This window comes from Vulpes lagopus, chromosome 10, assembly GCF_018345385.1.
Source record: "Vulpes lagopus strain Blue_001 chromosome 10, ASM1834538v1, whole genome shotgun sequence".
In the NCBI taxonomy this organism is placed as follows: Eukaryota; Metazoa; Chordata; class Mammalia; order Carnivora; family Canidae; genus Vulpes; species Vulpes lagopus.
The window spans coordinates 1,232,691-1,259,818 of record NC_054833.1 but is presented as its reverse complement, the minus strand read 5'-3'; the positions used below and the strand labels follow the sequence as shown (position 1 = coordinate 1,259,818).

The 27,128-nt window shown below is 42.1% G+C and overlaps 2 non-coding genes across 2 annotated transcripts; one reads left to right on the top strand and one right to left on the bottom strand.

The window, feature by feature from the left end:
* Positions 1 to 7,572: 7,572 nt before the first annotated feature.
* On the bottom strand, positions 7,573 to 7,654 carry TRNAS-AGA. The gene has a single exon. It is a non-coding gene; the product is annotated as a tRNA-Ser (tRNA).
* Positions 7,655 to 23,018: 15,364 nt separating this feature from the next.
* TRNAK-UUU lies at positions 23,019 to 23,091 on the top strand. The gene has a single exon. It is a non-coding gene; the product is annotated as a tRNA-Lys (tRNA).
* Positions 23,092 to 27,128: the final 4,037 nt, after the last annotated feature.

Here is a 27,128-nt window from a genome sequence, read left to right as displayed (position 1 = left end):
GTTTTACCAGGAACCAACCCAAGTTCCCACAATCCAGATTGTTCCCCAACGTGAATCCTCCACCTGCGGATCTGGAGAGGCGAAGCCTTTCCCTGTGCTCAAAACTGGCGCAAGCTATGCAGGGCAGGGCAGTGCATCTGACCTTATTAGATGGATGCCTCAGACCGCAGACTCTAGGAACACGCTGGGCTGGTACTCCCCTTGACCACTCTCTAGTCCAGGGATGTTAGGATTCATAAAAAGTAGTCACATTAACAGATAGTTTTATTGAACACATTGTGTCAAGACCATATGAGTTAAGCAGGAATCCCATAATTTATTTCCATTTAACAGATGAGGAAACGTCTCAATGCTGTGCAATGTCACGGTAACTGAGGGCTTCCAGAGAGGTTTATGAACCAAGGTTTTCACAAGTTCCTTAGGAGACACTCCTGAAATTGTCAAGTTGTTAGCAGATTCAGGGTTAGATTTGTTAATACCCCAAAATAATAGATAGCAAGTCCTATTTTTCAAGCCCTTACTATATACCACCATCTCAAAGACTTGACATGTCTTATTATTTGTAGATCTTTACAACATATTTATTTTTCAGACCACCAGGTCCACAGAGATCCGACCATACATGATTGAGTTTAAGAACCAGGAAGCGTGAGGAATGAGCTTAAAGGTTGATTGGTTTTGGCTCCACACCTTCCCCATTGGCCCATGGCCGTCTTGCTTCTGCCTTTGCTGGGCATTCCTGCCATCTCCCACCTCCATCACTATGTGGGCTCACTATTCTGGATTCATCCTCCGGTGATAAGGCCACAAAAGCGGTACGAAGTAAGATTCTGGATTTAGCCTGACATAGAATATTGCTGCCCGTTGAGTGTTTAGTGCTTGTGTTACCTTTCATGCAGGGAGTATCACTCATCCCTACATGGGCGTTTGCCTATTTTTGCGCGGGCATTGGGGGAGGCAGTGTTTCTTAACAGTTTATAGTTTCCTATATAGTAGACCTTTGCAGCCCCAGAACACCAGAGCTTGACACTAGAAAAGACTTTTTCAGCCGACAAGATTTGGATGTAGAGTCTAAGGCTGATTTGAGAGGAAGGTAAGAGCTATTTCAGCCCCAGAAATGGGGAGACATTGGGATTAAGCATATCTGCTGGAAGGGAGTGAGATTTTGAAAACTCTACAAAGCATCAAACCACATATTTCTTTTTTTTTTTTTAAATTTTTTTTTTTTTTATTTATGATAGTCACAGAGAGAGAGAGAGAGAGAGAGAGAGAGAGGGAGGCAGAGACACAGGCAGAGGGAGAAGCAGGCTCCATGCACCGGGAGCCTGATGTGGGATTCGATCCCGGGTCTCCAGGATCGCGCCCTGGGCCAAAGGCAGGCGCCAAACCACTGCGCCACCCAGGGATCCCAAAACCACATATTTCTTAGAAAGAACTAATGTTTCAATTATGCTGCATAGAGACCCCAGAACAGATTCTTTTGTCCCCACTCTCTACCTCCTATAGCACTTTCAGGGGATAAAAGTATTTCCGTAGGCTTCACAAGTGATTGGAAGAAACAAATTAATAGATGAGTTCTTGTTTAGAAGAACAAAAGATGGAGCAAACTTATGGGTGAGGGAGAAGAGATGGCAAGGAGGGGCCAGTGGGAAAAAAGGTGATTACAAACAGAGGGGGGGAAAAACACATGAATTTCCTTGTAAAATTATGTGACTTTGAAGATAAAGAAATAATTATTTAGAGAACCACTAAAAAATCACCTTGTTACCACAGGGAAGAATCATACTGGGAAACAGCATTCTCTAGAAAAATATTCAATGGTATGAAGAAGTAAGATGAACACCTAAAAGATACTTTGGGAAATGTAATGTAAGTTAAAGATTTTACATTTAGCTAAAACGTATTTTGTATAAGAAGGTGTATTTACAGCAGAAAGTATTAAGCTCACTTAAAAGGAGTATATCCACACATAACTATATAGATGCATCTAAAAAATAGTGAAAAATTCAGGAGCAGAATGAAATACATAGCAAAATATCCTATGGAAAGTTAAATACACTAAAAATACTGACATTTGCTTTGCAGAAACAAACTCTAGTAAAAATGTAAACATTAGGTAATTTTTTATGTTAGATGCTTTTAAAAAAAAAAAGATCTTACTTATTTGAGAGAGAGAGAGAGAGAGAGCATGAGCAGTGGGGAGGAGCAGAGAGAGCAGAGGGAGAAGCAGACTCCTTGCTAATCAGGGAACCAAGCAAGGGGCCTGGATCCCAGGAGCCTGAGATCATGACCCAAGCAGAAGACAAATGCTTAACCAACCCCAACTGAACCACTCAGGCACCCTATGTTAGGTACTTTTAAAGGTAATTTTATGGGAGAGATTAGAGGGAGATGATTATTGAGGTTAAGAAAAATCAGTCAACTAAGATATGGTCTTTATAGATACTGATTTACATCTGCGATTGTCTAAAAATCTGGCAGTGTTTAAAATCACTGTAATCCTTGAGACATAATTAAACAATCTATATCATTTGACCTCTTTTAAAAGGATAAAAGTTAGAATGACAGAATGTGTGCAATAAAGATTATTCTTATATTTTGTCACTTATGACTCCATAAAGTTCCCCACCCTCAAGTTAGTGGTCCTAATCTTTGTTTTCTTAGATCCTAGGGTCCTGAGATCAGGCTCCCTGCTCAGTGGGGAATCCGCTTCTCCCTCTGCCCTGCCTGTGCTCTCTATCAGATAAATAAATAAATAAATAATCTTTTAAAAAGGAAAGAAAGAAAGAAAGAAAGAAAGAAAGAAAGAAAGAAAGGAAAGAAAGAAAGAAAGAAAGAAAGAAAGAAAGAAAGAAAGAAAGAAAGAAAAAGAGTGAGCACTTGTTATACATAGCAGTCCTGGACTGAACGTCTTATATTCGTTGTATGATTTAATGTTCAAAACCTGGGTGAAGATATGGTTAGTTCCTATAATAACGGGGGTGGGGGGTAGGCTTGGGAATGTCTTATCTTTGATCTGCAATTCTGCTCAATTTTAGCCATCTGGTATTTTTCTCCACCTACTCTATTTAATTATCAGGTATTAATTATTGCTTCGAGGCAAACGAACTTGAATGTGTCCATTTCTGACACATTCCTGAAAGGAAACTTTCAAGAGGTGCTGGTTTTCGAGTAAACCGAGCAGGTGCGCTTGCAGGGAAAGGCGGAACGCACCGACACGCCGAGGTGGGCGAGGAGCTGGGGGAGTCGCAGCATTTCACCGTCTAGACCCGCGGTCCGAGCCGCCTTGCTCTTGAGGCGGATGCCCAGGGAGGGCTGCAGAACCATACCCGAGACGTTCTTTACAGCTGCTCCGTAGAGACTTTTTCTTCCATCCTGCGCGTGGTTACGGTCCAGGTTTCTGGGCGCGGAATCTGTTGGTGGGATTCCGGGGTGCAGGCTGCTTTCCCAGCGCGTCCCCCGGACCGCAGAACGGCTTCTTACCCACGGGAAGCAGTCTGTGCCCCGCAGTGCAGCTCAGTGGCTACCTACCCGCGAACCGGTCCTGCGAGGTCAACAATCTGGTCTCCCAGCCGCTGCACTCGCCATCGCCATCGGAGGAAGGCGGCCACAACCAAGTACCCTGAGGACTGGGGCGAAGAGGGTGGCAAAGGCCGTCCGCCTCCCCTTCCAGTGGTCTCAGTGATTAAAAAACCAAACAAACACAAGGACGTTGCAAAACATCAACTCCATGCAAAACACCAATCCCATGCAAAACCTTTATAGGGTCAGGACCTTGTACCAGAACCTAGATTCTGCTCACCCACACAACTGTGTGTCAGCTCCTGCGCGGGAAGAAGGTGTTACCCTGTAACTCTCAAGAGCAAGTGCAAAAAACACTGCCACAGAAAATAGTTTTAAAGGGAATGTAGAACTAGAGCTTGCAAAAAAGCAAGCTGAAGACTCTCCTCCTTTAGTGAATAAGCTATTTCAGGCTTGGGGATAGCCGATGTCCCCTGGAGAACCATTTCTCCATCTAGAGATGTATCTGTCAATCTATCTACATCTGAAAAGTACAAATAAGGAATTAGGAAAAGAAGAAATTAGAACCAAAACAAATCAAAGGATTTAAACAGAAATATATTTTTTAAAGTTCTTATTGTAGGAAAAAAGTCATTAGATTAGCACCTGCTTCAAAATCATTTAGGTAGTTTTTTTTTTCTTTTTTTTATGATAGTAACAGAGAGAGAGAGAGAGAGAGAGAGAGAGAGAGAGAGGCAGAGGGAGAAGCAGGCTCCATGCACTGGGAGCCCGCATGGGATTCAATTCCGGGTCTCCAGGATCACACCCTGGGCCAAAGGCAGGCGCTAAACCACTGCGCCACCCAGGGATCCCTCATTTAAGTAGTTTCATTGAATTCCTGGGGAAGGTCAGGTGCTGTGCAAGATGCTAGAGAGGTTAAGGTAAACAAGACAGAGGCACAATCCCTGTCCTCTAGATCAACATCTAGATCAACCAGGAAGGAAGAAGCTACATAAACACCAGCATAAAACAAAGCTCCTGGGCTGTGAACAGGACAGATCAATTAGGGCTCCCAGCCAGTCAGCACCAGAGCTTCCAAATGGGCTTCTGCCTTTAACATATTGGTGAGCACTGTTGTCATGGGGGAAAGAGATGTGGAGTCCATCTAGAGAAGCTCTCGTACTAGTCAAAAAAGAATTTGTCGGGGGTGTCTTGGTGGTTCAGTGGTTGAACGTCTGCCTTTGGCTCTGGCTTGGTCCCTGGGTCCTGGGGTCCGCATCCCACACTGGGCTCCCCACAAGGAGCCTGCTTCTCCCTCTCTGTGTGTCTGTCATGAATAAGTAAAGTCTTTTTTTTTTTTTTTAAGAATTTGTTGGACCTCATGGCCATTAAGAGGCATATTACGCATTTCTCAAAGCAAGAAAATAAAGACAATTTCTTCTATCTCTTTTTAATGGCTTCTGAAGTTATTGGAGAATACTTCTAAAACCTTTATTGGTGTAGCACCCCATGGCATAAGGAATGGAAGCATACACACCCTCTCACACAAACGTGAACCTAAACACAAACACATCACCTGCACAAACCACTCCAGGGAATTCACAAAATTATTAAAGACTCTGCCCCAGGCTAAGAATTCCCTGCATTTAGGTTTTTCCTTCATATCATGTAGCCTAATTATAACCATTAAATGAAATTATTCAAGTAAGATCAGATAAAACTGCCACCGAAACATCCTCCTTAAGGTTCAGGCTGCATGACTTACTAATCTCTACATGTACATTAAGAGGCAAAAGGGAACCAATGCCTAAAGCTGAGATTCTGATCAAACCAGTTCTGGTTGTCTGTTTCTTACTAGAGTTAGATCTGGGTCAGGCCCTGGGGGTAGAACCAGGCTCATTTTTTAAGCAGAGGAAGATCTGAATCTCTACTGCAACTTTTCTTCAGCCTTTATCTTGAGTTTCCCATGAGAACAATTATATTCGAATTACAGTTTCCTCAGTTCTTTTGAGGGAGGAAACATGTAGAAGTATTTCTAAGTAACAATACTTCTCTTAGGTCTCAATAGATAATGCTAAAGCTTCTATAAATTAAACATTTTTTTCTAGGCTTTTCTTGTTGCAGTTGTTCAGTTGGAGGAAACACTCTGTAGCTCCAAATCATAGTTCTTACATAAACCGTACTTTATCCAGAATGTCTTGCTTCTGAAAGATTAAAAAATGGAGAAAAAATTCCAGGCAGTGATGGAAGTGAAAAGAGACACAGATATAACCACAATCATAGAGGGATCATTTTACACAATATACCTCTCTAAAAACCTAATAGAAAACATAAATGGAGGGACACCTGGGTGGCTCAGCAGTTGAGTGTCTGCCTCCAGCTCAGAGTGTGATCCCAGAGTTCTGGGATCAAGCCCCACATTGGGCTCCCTGCAGCAAGCCTGTTTCTCCCTCTGCCTATGTCTCTGCCTCTCTCTCTGTGTCTCTCATGAGTAAATAAATAAAATCTTTAAAAAAAAAGAAAAAGAAAACATAAATGGAAAGATAACCATAAAACAAAATAATGCAATCCATATACATATAGAGAGAATAGTGCATGTATCGACTTCAGGATTCAAATCTTTTCTAAACACAGATGAAATTATCTCAAATTTGACATTTTACCAGGCCACAAAGCAAGGCTCTGAAAACAACAGGGCTGGATACATGCGATTATTTCATAGCAACACAATTATGCCAGATGTCGAATCATGAAAATGAAAAATTATCTTTGTTTACAAAATAATAAATATGCTTCTAAGTAATTTATGGTTCAAAGGATAGGTCACAATTTAAATTAAGAATTATTTTGAAATAGATAATAAAAATAATACATATCACTACTACACATGTACTGTGCAGCTAGAAGTGTACTTAGGGGGATAGTCTTACATACACATACACAAAATAAATGCCTAAGAATAATGATCTAAGCATTCATTATATGAAATTAGGAATTAACCACATTTTGCTTAACCATCCATCCACTGATGGACACTTGAGTTGTTTCTACCTTTTGGCTATTGTGAATAATGCTGCTATCAAAGTGAGTGTACAAATATCTGTTTAGACTATGTCTTTAATTCTTTTGGGATATACACAGAAGCGGAATTGTTGGGTCATATGGCAATTCTATTTTTTTTGGCAATTCTATTTTTAATTTCTTCCAGCCTTATTGGGATATAATTGACATCTAACACTGTGTAAGTTTAAGATATACAATGTAATAATTTGATATATGTATATATTACAAAATGATTACTGCAATAACGTTAGCCACCACATCCATCACCTCACATATTTTCAATAAACATGAGTTTGCATTTCTCTGGAAATGAAGGGTACAGTTGGTGAATCATAGAGTAGTTTCATGTTTGATTTTGTAAGAAACTGCCAAGCTATTTTCCAGAGTGGCCATGCCATTTTACATCCTCACCCATATAAAACCTGTATTCAATTTCTATAACATTCTCAGAAAGGCCAAACTATAGGGACTGAAAATGTATGTGGCCATCAGTTATTGCATATGATTGGGAGGTGTCTACCAATGGTAACAGAAGGAAAGTTTATGAACTGACACAGCTGTTCTGTATCCCGATTATGGCAGTTGGTTACATGAAAATATGTATATGCTTTCAAAACGCCAATTTTATTCTATGATAAATTTCTAAATTAAAATAAAAATAGTTTTCCTTTAATGGCATAAATAACCTCTACAATTTATCTGAGGGATACTTTCACCAAGTTGTCTCATTTCAAAATAGCTTACTTAGAGCAGCGTTCGGGGAAGAAAAAAACTCAGAGACATCCTAAGATTTTGCAAAATGTGGGCACAGGTGTCTTGGTGCAAACTTTTTGAGAAAGTGATTGTACTCACTCTGATTCCTGTGCAGCACAGCAGCAGTGGGGTTTTGCCAGGCAGAAGAACAGGAGACGTTTAGACAAGAAGCATACCCAGCCCCACACTGAGGAAGGTCAGGTTGGGAACAAAGGCGGCGTCTCCTCCAGGAACAGGAAGGACAAAAAGCTCAAACGTAGTTGGCAGGATTCGAACCTGCGCGGGGACACCCCAATGGATTTCTAGTCCATCGCCTTAACCACTCGGCCACAACTACAGCTGTGTGATGGTGTCTTAAAAGCACAGAAAGAAATTTGGTAGATTTACAGGTAAGATTACTGTGTGGACAAGATTCCTGGTGTTTAGTGAATCGGGCAAAAATCCGCAGGTTAATGAAGGCTTGGGGAGGGGAGTCAAACGCTCCGCGCACCCCCTGACATTTAGGAGCATGGAGACGAGAGTGCTCCCTACAAGCATCTTTGTTTCCAACAAGTTGAGCTAGATTTATAAACTACCGCCGCCTCCCATGCGGGTGACCTGGGAGCTAGCTGGGTGCTGGGGATTCGGAAACTGGGACCAAATTTACTCTGCCACCAGGGGGAGTAGGGTAACCACAGGTTACGGCCTGCCCGGGAGCAACCCTTCTGCTAGAACTCCCAGGCCAGCGTCCTCGCTGGAGGGTATTGCGCTTGATGGGTTTCACGGAAGGAAATACTGTCGCTGATTTGTCTCCACCGTGCAGGGAGAGAGACCCGATGCTGCAAACCATCTGGGTCTCCTCACTCGGTGTCCCCAAGCTCCGTCCGAGGCCAGTACCCAACCTATTCATCTCGCTGGGTTCAAGAAAGTACTTGGCAAATACCAACTCACATTCACTTTCTGCATGGATTAAAAGAAACCTATAGGTATAAAAGTTTCATTCCCTGTGAGATGCCAGCTGCTCCCTAAAACAAATGGATTACCTGATTTGGCTTTGTTTGGCTTTGGCCAATGCAAGGGCCCATTTTCTTTAAATGTAACCAACACAATGCATTCATTTTCTGTTCTCCTTTTTACATTTGTAACTTCCTGCTTCCTTCAGCAGAATTTTCAGAGGCTCTACAGGATTGATGTAGAACAAAATGGTTAAGTGTAGATGCCAGATAGATGGGTCCCCATTTTCTGACCGTCTAAGTGTCAACGGGCAAGAGGTGAAAGCTGATGGGTATGATGCTCCTGAGAAAGCTGAGATAATTGCTTGGATTTAACACATTAAATTTAGCCAGAAGTAACAAAAGTGTTCTTTAAATAGAATTCTATTCAATTCAGGTAACACTGGGAATGGGGTGGGGGCTAGATCTAATTAAAGATCAAATATTTTCCTTGTATTTATATTCAGAAAAGATAAACCTCACTTATAAACAGAAGGAATGTGGTCATGGAAAGTAAGCAGGCCTCGCTGACACTCTTTGGAAAATTTCCCACTATTTGCTTTAAAAGAGTGTATGACATATTCTAAATAATTACTTTCTGCCTCTCTCCATTGGAATATTTTTGGGGCACACCTTTGTCTTGAGCTTTCCCAAAACATTTTTTTTAAGTTGTAACTTTTTGTTATTAACACAATAATCCCCAAAGAGTTCTTCATCAGAGTATGAATGTAAAATAATTCTTAAGGTCTAATTAAGGGACACCTGGGTGGCTCAGCAGTTGAGCATCTGCCTTCAGCTTAGGGCATGATCCTGGTCCTGGGATGGAGTCCTGCATGGGGCTTCCTGCATGCAGCCTGCTTCTCCCTCTGTCTGCGTCTCTGTCTCTCTCTCTGAGTCTTTCATGAATAAATAAATAAAAATCTTTTTTTTTTAAAAAAGGTCTAATTAAATGTCAGCCGGTTAGTGGCATACAGAAGCCTCCATGAATTCTGCAAACCTCCAACTACCATCAATTAGTCAAGAAACAAACTCAAGGCCCATGTCATTGTGAAGGACATTGAAAAAGTCCATCTAACAGGGACTATTAAGGAACATTCAACACCAAAGTCCTTGAGTCTACGTGAAGAGAATTCATCTTTTTTGTGCCAAGTAAAGTAGGTATTTCTCCTTCTTGATTGGAAGAATCTTGGGTAATGAGGACTGTCTCATACTGGGATGGAGAGGGTTGGAGAAAACAAAGAACCCACAATCTACCTTCCAGAAACTAGCAGTAGCAGCACTTGGGTATATCTTCCTTTTCCCTCATCCCCCAGGATTTTTTTTTTTTTTTTGAGTAACAGAAGTGGGAAGTTTATTAAAGCAAAAAGTAAACTCTTGGGATATGAGAGTGGGTGAGCTTAAGAGAGAGACAGAGAGACAGAGAGTTGGGTCCCCTCCCCCCAGTATTTTGAGTGCAAAGGAAAAAATAGGAATAGTTGAGGTCATACAAAACATAAATTGTGCTAATATCTTCCAGACAAAAACCACCAGGAATACATAAGCAGCTGAACAAGATGGGTTATTACTCCTGTAGCAATCAAGAGCACACACCACGGGGACCCCTGGGTGAATCTCAGTAAGAGGGTGTTAGAAGGATTTTTTCTTGTGTTAGGTGATTTGGGGGATTCTAAGAAGCAGGGCTGTTCTGCAGTGGATACTGTCTGGAAGCAGGGAGATACTGTGATTGGGTAGCTTAATAAGTCCTATCCTGAAAGAAGGAAGAACAGAGCAATGCTAAAACTATTTTTGGTGGGGATCCCTGGTGGCTCAGCAGTTTAGTGCCTGCCTTTGGCCCAGGGCGCAATCCTGGAGACCTGGGATCGAGTCCCACATCGGGCTCCTGGCATGGAGCCTGCTTCTCCCTCCTATGTCTCTGCCCCCTCCTCCCCTCTATCATAAATAAATAAATCTTTAAAAAAAAATAAAATAAAACTATGATTGGTAAAGAAGCTGTCATCACTCATACTGGACAAAATGAGGAGAATTGGGGTCATTTTTGTGGCCTAACAGTATTTTTGTCTGTTTTTGTGTGTGTTTCATGTCTGTACTTATGTTCAGAAATGATGGCAGTGTGATCTTATTTTCATCTTGATCCATCATGATCACTGAATTGTCTTGTCTGACATCTGCATTCTGTGAAATTGTTCATGTTCAACAAAAGAACATCAAGTCCCAGCTAATAACACCAGGTCAGCTCCCACCTGGCAGGGGCTACTTTTATCTTTCTCAATTTTGTACTTTACTAATTTAATTGAATATTATATCATCAATGCTTTTTTTTCCCCAGGAACTTTCCAAATGTCATTTTAGTGGCTTTCTAATGTTCCATTGTTCAGATTAGTTAAATATTCCCCCTTGTTGGACATCTATGTTATTGTGGTCCATTTTTTAAAATACCATAACTGGTTTTGTACATGAAATGTTTTTCTATAGTTAGGATTAATTCCAAAGCACAGTGTTTTGCAAAATGAACTATCAATTCAAGTGTTTTCAAGCTTCAAATGAGCTGAAATATCTGTTTGTTAGGTTGTGGCAGGAGCAAAGAACCTCTTGTGAGAATATAAAGAAGAAAGTATTCCTGTCACCACAGAGGAAGACAGAAGCCAGTGACACTTAACTACAAATGAGAGTTTTTCAGATAAGGGCTTGAGAAAATATGTCCCTTGTAATCTGAACACGTGTCAGCTCTCCTCGTGTACATCCCTGCACGGGCACTTCTGTTCCCAGCACTGTGATCCAAAATCTAAGTTACAGTTAAAAGGAAGCAGGCTCAACATCCTTCCCCAGGAACCACAGGATCTCTAAGCCCAGAATCAACCCACTTGATAACAGGGCTCCACTGTGCCTGATACTTACGTGTTTCTACCTGTCCTTTTAGCTTTGCACAGGACAGAACGTCACTGGGTTGGGGACTTTGGAAAGCTCTTCTCTGGCATGGTGACCTTGAGGCAGTGGGCCAGAGACCAAGCAACCTGGTGTAACCTTCTAGGGAGTCCCAGCTACTATTCAGCTGTGAAAGTACCACAGGTGAGTGCCCTTCACGTAGGTTGCTTTCCCACCTGCAAGTTGGGGGCTGCAGGAGGCATGGCACAGCTCCAGTCCCACTTTCTGTGGTTTCCCTGATTTAGACATGAATCACCACATCCTCACAGATCAGTGGCTGCAGGGTGGACTATGGTCAAGGAAGCTCAAATCTCACCATCCTCGATTGGTTCTTGATTTACTAGATGTGCATTCTTTAAGCCAAGAAGCCTTAGATATGCCATGAAATTCTTCCCTGCAAAACTAAATGTGTGCAGATGCTCCATACACCAGGCATCTGTCACACTAACTAGTATCTCACCTTAGCCCATGTGGCCAGTGGTGCGCCTACCGTGCACTTTCATTAAAAGTTAATGTTCTGAGGATGCTCTGGTGGCTCATTTGCAACTCTTGATTTTGGCTCATGTCATGATTTCAGGGTTGTGAGGTCAAGAGCTGCTTGGGGCTCACGCTGGGCCTGGAACCTGTTTAAGATTCTCTCCTCACTCCACCCCCCAAAAGAGTCAACATTCTGTGGAAGGGCCCTGTAGGGTGGTTAAAGGATTTGAAATTCTTTGGGGTTTGCCTGCAGAGGTTCCAACCCTGCTGACTGGCTGTTAAGGGGTAAGACAGTGAGAGATTTAGGTAGTTTCAACATCAAATATGTTTATTTAGAGCGAAGAATCAATTATTCAGGAAAGTTAGTACATGGATCTGCTGTCAGAAAGGTCTGCGAATAAAGGTGCAGCAAATAGTATCCATATGACTGATAGTATCAACCTTTCAATATGCTCAGATTGGAGAGGATGAATCACCTATCACTGATATTGTCTATATGAGTAAAGGTGGATATACAGTCTGTGTGTACCAAGATTGGGGAAAAACAAACTCGATTCCTATATCATTTTTCCATTTTTTTAAATTTTACATTTCTTCCTTCTTTTCTGCTATTGTTTTTTTTAATATTTCATTTATTTATTCATGAAAGATACAGAGAGAGGGGCAGAGACACAGGCAGAGGGATAAGCAGGCTCCATGCAGGCAGCCTGATGTGGGACTCGATCCCAGGACCCCAGGATCACGCCCTGGGCTGAAGGCAGGTGCTAAACCGCTGAGCCACCTGGGGATGGGGGGGGGGAGTGGGGGGAGTGGGAGCGAAGCAAGAGGGACCCACAAAGTGTTAGGAATGTCTCCCCATGCCCGCTTCCTGTGAGCTCTCAAACCCCTTGTTTGCCAAGCCCAAGGGCCCAAGCCCAAACGGGCCCATTGGCCAGATGAACTGAGATGTGGTTTTTGATCTTTGATCAGACTACTCCTTATCTTGCAGAAAAGAATGGCAGTGGTCGCTGGAAGGACCAGAAACTCCCCCATCAGGTATTGTGTATCCTTGGCATTGTCTTGTTTCCCTATTTCTTGAACTTTTGCAGTAAGGGGAACAGAGTAAATTTCCAGAAATGGATTATATTGATAACCGAATAAATAATCAACAATCTTAGAGTTCGAGCAAAGCCTAGCTCCTCATAGGCTCTGTGGCACAATGGATAGTGCATTGGACTTCTAGTGCTGAGATGAAAAAATTCAAAGGTTGCAGTTTGAGTCCCACCAGAGTCATTAGTGTTTTGCCATCAAGCGGATTCCCTTTCAATCATTTCTCTGTTCCCGTAAGAACTGGAAGACTTGTCCACAGTCAGCTTTGTCACTACTGGTTATTTCAACTCCTTCATAAACAATTCCAGGTGTGCCTACAGGGGTTCAATGACCAAACAGAGGGAAAGGGAATGGATGCACATAGCGATGGTTAAGTATTGAAATAAATACTAGTAACTCTTCGTCATGAAAAATAATCTCCAACTTGCTGTTTTCCCGGCTTGACTGGAGGATCCCAGGTGGGTCTTCCACTCTATGCGCAAGAATCCTGCAGTGGCCCCTGGAAACCACCCCTGGGGCCTCCAGCTAGGGATACTCAGCGGGCCTGAAAGAGGCTGAAGCACTCTGCAGAGGTTTTGGCTCAGGAAACTTAACTAAAATTCAATTTGCTTTGAAATGAATGGTGGACAAGATCAGTAAAATTATCCCCACTCCCTCTTAACTGTAGAAATGGAGATCGAACTGAAAAATAAGTGTCCTTTCTATCCTAGAACACTAGTTTCTTAATTCTGTCCAGTGGTGCCTAATTGCAAGTATCCTTCAGAAATTATGTACATATATATAAACATATGCTGCCATAAGGGAAAGAAACAGAAGGACCACAGTCCCATTGTATTTCTAGCAGTGCTTGCATCTGGCATACTTCTATGGGCTATAAAGGGAGAATTGTTGACCTCTACCTCTGCTTGTTGAACATGGGCTCATAAATCTTCAATAAAGCCTTCTTCTTGAACCATATCATGTGATTTGGTGGGTTTTCTCCTCCTCAACTTGTACAACAATTTGGTAATGACACATCCTTTCACTGTGATCAGCTAATATGATGATTAACCTTCTTAGAATATCACCCAGTACACACTCCCCATTTAATGTATTATCACATGTTTAGCAAGTCAGGCAATGGAATGAGGTGATGGTTTCACAGCCTCTAACCCTATTTATTCCTGCATAGATTTCTCAGTAAATTACCATGTCTTACTGTAGCTGAAATGCCACTTTTGTCTAACACGAAATTTACACATATGTGGATGATTTCTGGATTCTCTATGCCATTGCATGTTTTCTTTGTTTATCCCTGCATCAACAATGGATGCACTTAATTGGATGAGTTTTCTAATAAGTCTTGGTAACTGGTATGGTTAACACCACTATCTTTTTCTTCTTCAAAATTCTCCTGACTAGCACAATCACAGACTCACCTTCACTGCTTACTTTCCCTCAAGGATCACAGTCCTGCACTGTCTCCTAAAGTCTGGTGGTTATTTTATACATTCTAGTGGTTATTTTATACATTTTTTTTTCTGATTTCCTCATTTTTGTATAGCCAGAGGACAACTCCCCTAGCTGTTAATCCTTCAGGGATGGAAATAGAATTTTCACTTAAAAAATAATGTGCCAGAGAGAACACCAATTATTTTCAACATTTTATAGTACTTTTGTTTGATTTTTAGATTGTCTGATCTATACATGGGTCTGTTTAAGGACCCTCTTAATCAAATCATTGATTTCTTTTTATCTACATATTCTACTCCCTATATCATTTTTCCTCATAGGGAACCATTCTAATCTATTGTTTACACTTTTATTACCTTCGAATATCACAAGTTTTCTTATAGGATATGTAATAATATTTTGTGCATATCCTTTTTGTATTACAAAAATTATACTTTATATACACGTCATTCTACTTCTGACTTTTTCCATAACCATCATTATTTTATTTATATATCACTTGAATGCTGAGCTGTTGCTTCCAAGTCTAGCTTGGAAGGATCAGGAACTGAAAGTGCAATGAGCCTGAGGATTAAAAGAAGAGACAGACACAAAGTAGTGTGGGGATCAGGGACCAATGCAAAGCCTCAAAGGTCCCTAGCTCATAAAGGCTGCTGTTTTTATTAGGTGCACTGCTTAACCCTGCATGTTCCAGAGAGACCTCTCTACATTAGATAAGTTGGGTAATACAAAGAGGCAGGCTGAAAATAACTTCTAACAAATATCCTTCCCATATAGAGTGCACAAAGAAGTTTCAAGTGAGATGAACAGTTGGTTGTATCCTGCATTCAGACTTACTGTTCTTCTATACGTAGAAACTTCTCTTTGTCACGCCATGGGATGAATTTCTTGGGATCATATATTAACAGCCTCTTTTCATGATCTATTTATGATTCAGCAGGCCTGTTTCCCACACTGAGCCACAGCTCCTCTGGTGCATCTACCATAATTTATCTTTTTAAATGATTCCAAGAAGGTGCCCTCTTAGTTCCTGACTCTACAAGTAACTCCATCCAAACATCCTCATACACATCCCTTCAGGGACTTGGGCAAAATCTTCCTTGGATATATCCCAATAGACATAGAAGTTAGAGACCATGTTACATATATCTTGATTGGGTTGACTGGCACCAGATTGCTATCCAGGAGGCATGCATTTTCCACAAAACTGAGTAGCCACAAAAACCTATCTGTGGCATTAGTAAGCTTAGCAACCTAAGAGTTGTAAAGTGATGCCACATTGAGCTCTAATCTCTCATATAATCAATGACTCTGAGCACTTCCTGGTTTTTAAGGTTATTAAGTTTTTCCTATAAACTGTTAACCTCAAATGCCTGCTCCATATTTGTATCTGCTACTTTTAATGGAAGGTTAACAGGCCATTCTCATGTATTGATACCTTACCAGTCTCGAATAATTTTCTCATGATTTAGCAATATCATTTTTTATTTTCAGACCTGATATGAAGATCAAAGGCTATTTTGCTAATGTTAAACTATTGACATCAAGATTAGACATCTTCAAAGATCAGCACAGGCACAGGACATGTGACAGAAACAAGAGCCAAAGGCACTGCCTAGATGTCCAGCTGGAAATTCATCCTTCTGTCTTCATGTCTCTCTTTGTGCATCCTCACCACCTTTATTGCCTTTTATATGCAAGAACATCGCCCTTTATAAGTCAGTACAGAAGTCCCATCCAGAAGGTCTCCAGCAACTGAGGTTGCGAGTGCTGTCTTCACCCCCCTGGTGGCCCCAGACCAGTAAGCCCTCCTCTTGCCAAATGGGGAGAGTCCTTTCAGGGCACATGCATAACAGAGTGGGGGGAATAACGCAGAGGATGGGGGAAAAATCTTTCCTCAAATTGCTTTCAGTCCAGTTTCCCTGCCCTCGCTGGAATGAAATCCAATTTTGACCAGTTTAGTTTAATATGTGTAGATGAGCTCTATTCCATAAACCACCATGGAGCAAATATGGCCACTTTTTTGGTTTCACCAAGCGGTTAGATTCACAAATGAAGGCATGGGATTTCTCTGTAGGACACCAGGCCTTGACTCTTTAGATGACAGCAGGAGAAGAAAGAATCAGATAGCCAGATATCAGGGAGAATTGGGGCTTAAATCATCCTTGGAAACCTGGGGTGGGGGACAAGTGGATTCTGTCACTCTCTAAGTTGAAGTGTCCCTCTCAGCCCTACAGTATGTACACGGAGCTGTTACTGGACCCCAGGATTTCCAGCTTAGAACTTTAAAGCAGGGGCACCTGGTGACTCAGTGGCTGAGCATCTGCCTTTGGCTCAAGTCATGATCCCAGGGTCTTAGATCAGGCTCCTTGCAAGGAGCCTGCTTCTCTCTCTGCCTGTGTCCCTCCCTCTCTCTCTGTATCTCTCATGAACAAATAAATAAAATCTTAAAAAAAGAAAGAACTTTAAAGCAACTGCAAATGGGTCAGTGGATAGACAGGTGTGCTGGTGCAGTGAGAATGCAAAAACATGCAGGCGTGGAAATGGAAATGTGCCTGCTCACCTCTGGGGTCCAAAGACAAATAGTCACAGAGGGGACAGCCACAAGAAATCTGGTCTATCACACTGAGAAAGAAAATGGCTTGAGGCTTTTGCTCACTTTTTGGGAGTTGGCCCTATTCATGCTGGGGTTCTAGGCCATAACTTCGTCTTATACCAGTTTCATGCCCTGCTTAGGAAAGTGAAATTATAGTAAAAGTGACTAATTGACAGGAGAAGGGTCTGGTGATACTTTCCTGGAGGGGAAGCGTGAGGTGCCTGGATTTGAATCCACTGTGGGAGAGATGGCCCCTGGCTTCCGCATCAGGAGAGCAACACAAAGTCCACACTTGTGTGGCAAAAAATGGGGAAAAGAATAGGATTCTCTTGGAGAAGAGCAGTACCCTGCAGAATTCAGTGGGAAATCACAAAGAGATCAAGGATGGCTTCCTAAGAAGTTCCATCGGCATCTTCTCAGTTTGGACAGGGGCAGGCACCCTGGGTGCTGGAACCTGCTCTAATGTCCCCATAACACCTCAGGACTTGGGGAGAAACACAATATTATATTACAATAAAGCTTGCTAAAAGACCAGAATTTAATTTTTCCAACTACTAAAAAGAAACAATAATTATGTAAAACGATAAAGGTACTAATTTATCACTACAATAGCAATCATATTGTAATATATAAATGTATCAAATCTTTTTAAAAACTTTTGATGAGCATCTACTATATGTTAGTCTCTAAACTATATTTTAAATATCTAGTAATAAGCGAAAGAGATATAGTCACTGCTTACATTCCCAACTTGATTTTCAATTATATTATTTTCGTGTATTTGCATATTCAAGGTAGATCCTAAATAAATAAATAATCACTGATAAACTTTAAGATGGGAAATTAAAAAACAATAAAATAAAAAATTTTACTATAGCTAGGACTAGGTGAAACAGATCCCTTGATATATTGCCTGACACATGTCATTGATACTGCCTCCAGGCTTCTCAGTGTCTTTCTTTTAAAATGTATATTCTATAAACAGCAAATGATTAGATCTCCTTTTTTTCGACCTAACAACTTCTTTTTTTAATATAAATTTATTTTTTATTGGTGTTCAATTTTTCAACATATAGAATAACACCCAGTGCTCATCCCGTCAAATGCCCACCTCAGTGTACCTGACAACTTCTTGATTTCAGGTTGGGATTTAAAACACAATAAGATATTTCAGAGGATGTTGTAGAAATATTTCTGGTACCTGTTGAATATGAGACTGTGTTCTGTGTATGCCTTTTGTGATATTTAGCTGTGATACTCTGTGATAAGGCAGAGACCAAGTCTAGAGGCAGCATTCTCAGATTCATGATATTTGGTCATTGATTTGTAGGTAGAAAGTCAATGGACACCCAGAGGAGTTTATCTCACTGTTATAGGCCAAAATAATACTTTAGGCTAAGGGAAGTTTAAGAATTTCTGAAGGTTTGGTAAGCTTATGTTTGATATTTGATAAATCAAATACCAATATATAGGTGATAGAAATGATCTGGTCTATCACACTGAGAAAGAACATGATAGAAAGATTTATTCTTTCTGTCTTACTTGAAGAACAAAGATGGTGCAGGCAATGAAGAATTTGAGTTAGCATTAATACTCTACGAAACTCTTTAGTAACAATTCTGGGTAGTAGAATATACATCACTAAATAAGTAATGCAGATTTCACCAGGTAGGGAAAGATGAGTCAAACAACATTTTTGCTATCACTAAAATTGTGGCTTTTTGACAAGAAAATGCTTTGATCCATACGAAAATTGTTTTTGTATGCATTTTATACACATTTTCATATACACAAATACACATTTTTATATGCATTGTTTTTATAAACATTTTTATATCTGTTTTTTGGTACAGTGGAGTAAAATTAATTTTAGAATATGTAAAGAGGTATTGAGGCTTGATTTTTAGTGTCTTTACAGTTTTGAGAGGATTACAGTGTCAGATAAGCATCAGAAACATCCTTGGCTTTACCTTTAATAATGTCTTACCAATTCTCATTTAAGATTGTAGTCCGCTTATCTTTGGAATAGTAGTAAGACTATAGCTCCAGCTAAGGTATTCAGTTAATCAGCACTAGAAGAATGGAAGATAGAGGTATCCTTTCCTGTGGTATAATAAATAATTTGTGGAGTGGAGTTAAAGTCTATCCTGTATGTAGAAACATACTGTAGACCCTGAGGGTGTTGACAAATCTCCAGGACCTCTGTTTTACACTACAAACTATACTATGATTGTCCTTGATTGACCATCACTTTATAGACAATTTTTATACCTCTTTATGCTTGACCATGAATATGTTTTCCATAAGATGAGAAGTAAAAGATCATTGAAGTGTATTTATATTAACATATTTTACTTTCTTGTTATGAAATTGAATTGTGCCTCACCACCCAAATTCATAGGTTGATGTCTAGTCCCAGCACCTAAGAATGTGACCTTATTAGGAAATAGGGTCATTGCAGGTGTAATTAATTAGATTAAGTTCAGGTCATTAGGATGACCCTTAATCCAATATGACTCATGTCTGTTTGAAATGGGGAAATTAGGATGCAGAGACATATATGCATAGAGGGAAGACGATATGAAGAGATAGACAGAAATAACCATATGAACATGAAAATGGCCATCTACAAGCCAAGGAGGGAGGTCTGGAACAAATTTCTCCCTCACAGTCCACAGAAGGAAACAACTCTGCCAACATCTTGATTTTGGACAACTAATCTCCAGAACTGTGAAATAAATTTCTGTTTTTTAAGCCATCAGTTTGTGTTGTTACAGCAGCCCAAGAAGGTTAATTCGCTTTTGAATTGCAGTCTTTTTTTTTAATCCTAAACTTGCTAAATAAAATAATTCTTATAATATTTCTGAGTTAAAGTCTGAAAAATGACAAAGCAAACCTAATTATTTCTATTATTCTTCCTTTTATCTAAAGCAGAAGAACAAATCTTGGTGTTATTTGGAGGCCATTCTAGGAAACCTAAAGAATTCAGTCATAAAAGACATCTTCATGGTTTTTACTATTCTGAATTTAGGGCCTAACTTGAGAAAATCAAGTCAAGATGAATTGCCATGAGAAACAAAACATAAACACAAGTCATAATTTTGTAAAAACAAGACATGTTAAACAGATAACATGCAAAAACCACAACAACACAATTACAGTGATTTTTATAAACTTAAAAATAAGTAAATTTTTAAAATTTTATTTATTTATTCATGAGAAAGAGAGAAAGAGAGACAGGCAGAGGGAGAAGCAGGCTCCATGCAGGAGCCTGATGTGGGACTCCTGGGTCTCCAGGATCAGGCCCTGGGCTGAAGGCAGCACTAAACTGCTGAGCCACCTGGGCTGCCCCAAAATAAGTAAATTTTCTTAAAATTATTTAAAAATATACCAGGAGTACAAAGAGGTAACAGAATGTTTTGGCAATTAGAAAAGAACTTCGATTAACTTGGTACAAATAACTCTAATTTTGCAAAAAAAAAAATTCAATTTTTCTATTTTACACATATTTTCATACAAGGATTTGTATGTTCTTTTCCTATAAATAAATTCAAAAAGACTATCTCATACTTTTTAAAATCGTTTGTACACTGCTTTTTAAATGAAGCTTACTCTGTCTATGTGTGTATTTAAATATACACAAATACAGAATCAGATGTAACTCCAGACTTTACCAAGTGTCCACGGAGGGTGGGACAGGTGCAAAATCGCCATGGTTGAGAACCACTATTCTAACCCTTCCACCTTTCACATGCCTCTAGATGATCCTGTGCCACAGAATAGATCACATCCAAACTCTTCACAGCCTACGCCCTCAGAAGTGATGGGGAAAGGTCTGCAAGAAGGGAAAGAAGAAAGTGGGTAGGAAAAGAAAAAAAGAGGATGAGGCAAGGATGCTGGAGAGTGAGGGACACATAGGAGACGGGTGGAATAATGCTCAGGACACCTGCCACTTGTTATCTCAAAACAGTTAAAATACTGGAAACAGGAGCTTAGAACCCTCATCTCCTCTATGGTAAGATCTACATTTTTTAAAAAAAGATTTATCTACTTATGATAGACAGAGAGAGTCAGAGACACAGGAGGAGGGAGAAGCAGGCTCCATGCCGGGAGCCTGACGTGGAACTCCATCCCGAAACTCCAGGATGCCCTGGGCAAAGGCAGGCGCTAAGCCGCTGAGCCATCCAGGGATCCCCAGATCTCCATTTTTAAAAAAAGATTTTATTTACTTATGAGAAACACAGAGAAAGAGGGAGAAACAGGCTCCCTGCAGGAAGCGAGAGGCAGGACTCGATCCTGAGTCTGCAGGATCATGCCCCGGGCTGAAGGTGGCACTAAACCGCTGAGCCACCGGAGCTGCCCGAGATGTACATTTTAATATTGATATATTGCTATTATTCCATATAGGTATTTATTAACATGATAAATATCTAAGGGAAGAGAGAAAGAAAAAGAAAGGAAGGAAGGAGGGAGAAAGGGCAGGCAGAGGCGGCTTAGAGACAGTGAAATGCAGGTAGTCATAGGGAGGCTGGATAAGATTCGGTGTTGCTGCCTAAAAGGAGGTTGTGATGTAATTTTAGAAAGTTGCAGGACCTGAACACGGCCAGGGTAAAGACACCAGCATGTCAGAAATGAGACTTGAACCCACGCCTAGCGCAGGAAGCAGGAAGCAGAAGGTTGAATCGGCCCTTAGCTCCCTGGGAGAGCTAGCCGCAGACAAGTTGTGATGCGCAGCCCGGGGACGCCTGCTCCGCCGCGGCGCCCTCAGCCTCGGAGCCTGCGGTCTGCGCCGCACGGGAGGTGGAGGGGTGGGTCTGCAGGGGGGCGGGGGCGGGGGCGCCGCGCGGAGCTGCGCCCGCCGGGCAGGTGGCGATCGCCCTGGTACCCCGGTCCCCCTAGCTTCCCTCTGCTCGGGCATAGGGCGGGGGCCAGGGGCTTTCACGCCCCTCTCACTCCCCTTCTACAGTGTTCCAGCTGGCTTCCTGAGAGCAAGCTGGCGGGCTGGCTTATTGTGTAGGTTAAGTCAAAGTGACTAAACGTCATATCCGCGGGAATGTGATTGTCTCATTTTTTTATTTTAAAAATTTTATTTAAATTCAAATTGCCAACATGATAAAACACTCAGCGCTCGTCTCATCATGTATCCTCCTTAATGCCCGTCGCTCCGTTACCCCATCCCCTCCCCTTCCTCCCCTTCTGCCACCTTTCGTTGTCCCATTTTTTTTTAATTCCTGAAATTCTGTGTGTCATTGATGTAATAAAATAGCACACATTATTATTTCGTGGTAGTTGGCACCATGGGTACTGCATGAGGTTTACGCATTATTTTCTTCGTATTTGGTCAACATTGCATTTGTCTTCATGCATAGAAAAACCAATAAATAACGTCTTAACTTAATGAAAAAACAATCACTGACTCGATAAGAACTCCTGGCTTGGACTGTGCAAGGCAGGTGCAACTCCCCAGGGACTAAACAGTGCTGCCTCCTTCGGAGTGGGATTTTGTCCCCATGGACTCTCCCTACTGGGCTCCAAAAATGTTTGATGAGCCACGAGCACTGTTTCCTTAACTGCAGGCCATTCCCGTCTCTGAATGAGTTGGATCACTTTGAAATGTGGAGGAGAAAGCAAAAGGCGACCTTGCACCCTCCCCCAGGCGCCCCCGTAGCCCTCAGGAACCCAGACACTCCATTTCTGGAACTACTGGGAAAATCCCCACGGAGACGTCCAAAGTTAATTCCCCGGCGGGGGCCAAGGTTATAACCTTCTCCTCTTTCTCCATCTCCTCTTGCATCCTCTTGGAGATGCTCTTCGGTGACCCCGGTCGTTCCTAAAAGTCATGGCCGGGCCGGGTTTCCCCCGCCTGCTGTGCGCGAGCCTGCTCCTCGGCTCTTCAGCCATCTGTCTCCGGGGGTGCTTCTGCCCAAACCCGCGAATCCCCCTCGGCAATCATTGACACTAGGAATAATCTGCCTTCTCCCTGGAGTCGTGCGTGGGAAGCCGCTGTTGGGTGAACATACACTGCGACGGTTACGCGATCCGCGTAATGATCAGATGACCCAGGTCATTGAGCCACACTTTTGGAAGACCCTCGAAGTTCCTGAAACCCTGGATCACTCCTGCCTTTCCTGGTAATCCACGTTGTTCACGGAATTTAGTTATTTATGAAATAAATTAAGCCCTCTTTGGTTAGGGCCTGGGTAGCTCAGTCGGTAGAGCATCAGACTTTTAATCTGAGGGTCCAGGGTTCAAGTCCCTGTTCAGGCGAGAAGTACTTTTCTTATTTGTTTATTTTACAGATTCTTTTTTAAATTGGAGTTCAATTTGCCAACATATAGCATAACATCCACTGCTCATCCCGTCAAGTGACCCCCTCAGTGCCCCTCACCCAGTCACCTCCACCCCCTGCCCACCTCCCTTTCCACCACCCCTTGTTGGTTTCCCAGAGTTAGGAGTCTCTCGTGTTCTATTTCCCTTTCTGATATTTCCCACTCATTTTTTCTCCTTTCCCCTTTATTCCCTTTCATTATTTTTTATATTCCCCAAATGAATGAGACCATATAATGTTTGTCCTTCTCCGATTGACTTACTTCACTCAGCATCATACCCTCCAGTTCCATCCACGTCGAAGCAAATGGTGGGTATTTCTCGTTTCTAATGGCTGAGTAATATTCCATTGTATACATAGACCACATCTTCTTTATCCATTCATCTTTCGAGGGACACCGAGGCTCCTTCCACAGTTTGGCTATTGTGGACATTGCTGCTGGAAACATCGGGGTGCAGGTGTCCTGACGTTTTACTCCATCTGTATCTTTCGGGTAAATCCCCAGCAGTGCAATTGCTGGGTCGTAGGGCAGGTCTATTTTTAACTCTTTGAGGAAACTCCACACAGTTTTCCAGAGTGGCTGCACCAGTTCACATTCCCACCAAAAGTGCAAGAGGGTTCCCCTTTCTCCGCATCCTCTCCAACATTTGTGGTTTCCTGCCTTGTTAATTTTCCCCATTCTCACTGGTGTGAGGTGGTATCTCAGTGTGGTTTTGATTTGTACGAAATGTGCTCTTCTTATTTCAGCCACTAGTATAAGAGGGACTCTGCACATGGCCCAGATAAACTCTGTTTTTACCGACTTTTTAAGAGCCTTTATTTCTTTGATTTCTGGGGTTCCCCAGCTCTTCCACCACATGGTAGTACATAAGTCCTGCCCACTCTGCAAAACATAGTTGATAAACTAAAGTCCAAACACACTTTGAAATTGTGTTAGCCAACCGCTTTGCATGTTCATTAAAAAGCTTCTCAGGGGCACCTGACTGGCTCAGTCGGTAGAGGATTTGACTCTGGATCTCTGGGTTGCAAATTCGAGTTCTTCATTGGGTGTGGAGATTACTTAAAAATAAAATCTTGGGAAAAAATAGCACCACTCTCTCTTTGGGATTTAAATGTGTTATAAAAGCTCTGGAAATGGGGTTCTCTGCATTTGTTCTGTAGACAGTACCATGGATTTTTGTAAGATTTTAACTGAGTTTTGGATAAAAAGTCAAGGTTTTCACCTGATTGGTACTATGTGTGCGAAGCATGACTGTATTTGCTTCATCGTTGTTTCACTTGTTTCCACCATGTCATATACCTGCAGAAGAACACCTTGACTGAAAAGCTGTGTGTGGGGAGGGGGGGGTGGTGAGGGGGTTTCCCCACCTTAAACTGGACCTCTGAAATCCTTCAGCAGACAGGGCAGCAGGAATCCTCTTTATCTAGATGGGCCTGACACAAAAATGTCAAATAGCTCCTCAACAGAAACACATACTAAGAGGTCAAAAGTCTGCTGTTCTCCAGACTGAATTTCTGGCCTGCCCTTAGGTCTTAATTCAGACAGAGAAAAGATGAGATCACCTAGATGAGCTGAAGGAATCTACAGCTTCAGTAGCTCCCAAAGTTGTAGATCAATTACCTAGGGTCTTGGACTGATGTCAGAGCCCTTTATCACTGAGAAGATCATTTAATCTTCATGTGGTACATTTGTTAAACAGCTGATTTATGTACACAATTGCGTGGGAAATGAAGGAGAAATGTTGAGCTCAAGAAAGCAGGTTCCATTTAGGAGTGTTTTCACTGGAGTCAATCAGTGATGGCAGAAAGCGGGTAGATGGGCAAAGCAGAGGGACCCCGGGATATCACTTATTCTTCCAGGGCATGAAGAACAGGACATGGGCTTGAGGAGAGGTAAGTCCAATGGCTGAGTAAGTGAGGAGAAATCTCAGGACAGGGAAAGATAGGGAAAGAGAGCTGAAGGTCAAAATTACAAGGCAGGGCATATGAGTCTGTTGCCCTCTTTGGAGTTTTTGCTGTACTTTCCTAATTGGGATTTCGTAGGTTCTTTAGAGCCAGGAAAAAAAAAAAAAAAGAAATGTGACGCCCACTTGAGAGGGCTTCTTCAGATGGAAAAGATCACCTCCCTCAAAACCCCCTTCTCACTTTTCAGTAGGTGTTTCCTCTGTTCATTTCCCCTCTCCTTCCTTTTCTCCACCTCTACCAGACCCCTCTCCTCCTTTTCCCTCTTCTCTGTATCCTCCCCACTACCCCTCATTTGACACTTAAAGTCTCTAAAGGCAAAGCGAAACCAAATTAGAACACACTATCCCTACTGTGCCCTTGGGCATTCTGTGGTAACTGTATGATTTGGAGGAGAAACAAGAAGTTACTTTTGTTGGTATATGATGGGTAGGCAGGTACATGATGATCTATGCTAGATCACTAGTGGGTTTTGTTTTTTTTTTAATGCTGTACAAATAGTTTAAATTTTATATTAACTAACATTTAAATAAGTTAGTAACATAATCAGAATAACCAATGGCAAAGAAATGATTAATGGCTCCCAAACTTTGAGGACCACTGAAATCGCCTGAGAATTTCCAACACCCATGGGAGGCTGGCTCCCCCTCCAGACATTCTAATTTAATCGGTATAGGGTGCCACCCCCCCATCAGGGATTTTAAAAGCTTCCAGATGATTCTAATGTACAGCAACATTCTAAGGTACATTGAGAGCTTTCCCAACGGTGGTTGGTTCCTATACCACCACCACCATCTCCATAACCAGACCTTGTTAGAAATGCAGGATCTCCAGACATACACTGTATCTACTAGAGGAGAATGTGCTTTTGACAAAATACCCAGGCAATCCTGAAGCACTTAAAGTGTGAGAAATACCGGCTTACAACACCTATCTCTGCTAATACTTCTGTATTCACTTGGTTTGAGACACCATATAACAACTTATGTAAAGGGTCACCTGTGTCAAAAAAAAATAGTCGAAGTCTTGGTAATGGACGAGAGAAAAGTATTGGGTGTTCTTTCACGAAGTGTTGAACATTGTCTAATAGGCTTTTGGAAGTTATTTGGTTCTGAGTGTGCACCTTTAACTGAATTTCTAGTTACTAAACTATTCTAGAGTTTTGCAGGGTAAAAACTGACTTGTAGAGAATTGCTAGTAATGCAAATGACGTTTGTCCATAGCAATTAAAGTAAATTTCATTTTCTTGCCAGATCCATAGAAGCTCGTCCTTTCCAGCTGCTTTGGTTCTGAGGCAACTCTGAGTTGCTACTTCGTGTAGTCTTTTTGTTTGTTTGTTTGTTTGTTTTTGTTTTGTTTTGTTTTAAATCTATCTTTCCTGAAAGCGATTTTGATCAAGTATTACCTAGAGCTTTGACCGCATGGCTAGATAAATTATAGAGCAGGATAATCCTTGCCTGCGGCGCCCCGGAGTCGGGGTTGCTGCAGGGAGCCAGGAGGTCAAGTCCCACTACCGTCAGCAGGTGCGCGGATCACCCTGGACACGCTTCCCCCGGGTTTCTTCTCCCACCTGCCTCTTGGCCTCCACTCGGCTCTTCGTCCCCGGGCGCCTACCCCGCTGCGTCCCGCGCTCCGGGTGCTCGAGGGCAGCGGCCTGCGTCGCCTTACCAGTCCTGGCAGGTGTGCTTCGCTCCGGGCCGCAAGCATCTCCCGCAGCACTGCCGGCTGCAGCGCCCGGACAAACCGCCGCGGGGAAAGACGCACCTCTCCCACCTGGGAGGGTCGGCAGATCAGAGGTCCCGGTTCAGCACCCCGAAGAGCTCCCAGGGCGTACTTCGCATCCCGGAGGGAAGGCGGCCGCGGATTCCCTGAGAAGGCCGACCGTAACCCACACGCCGGAATTCCCTTAAAACGAGAGAGAAAAATCGGAGCAGGAAGATCACCTTTCTAGGGAGCGGCCTCCAAAAAGTGTGTTAACCGTGAGAAGGGTGGAGTCAAAAGCGTTGCCTGTCAT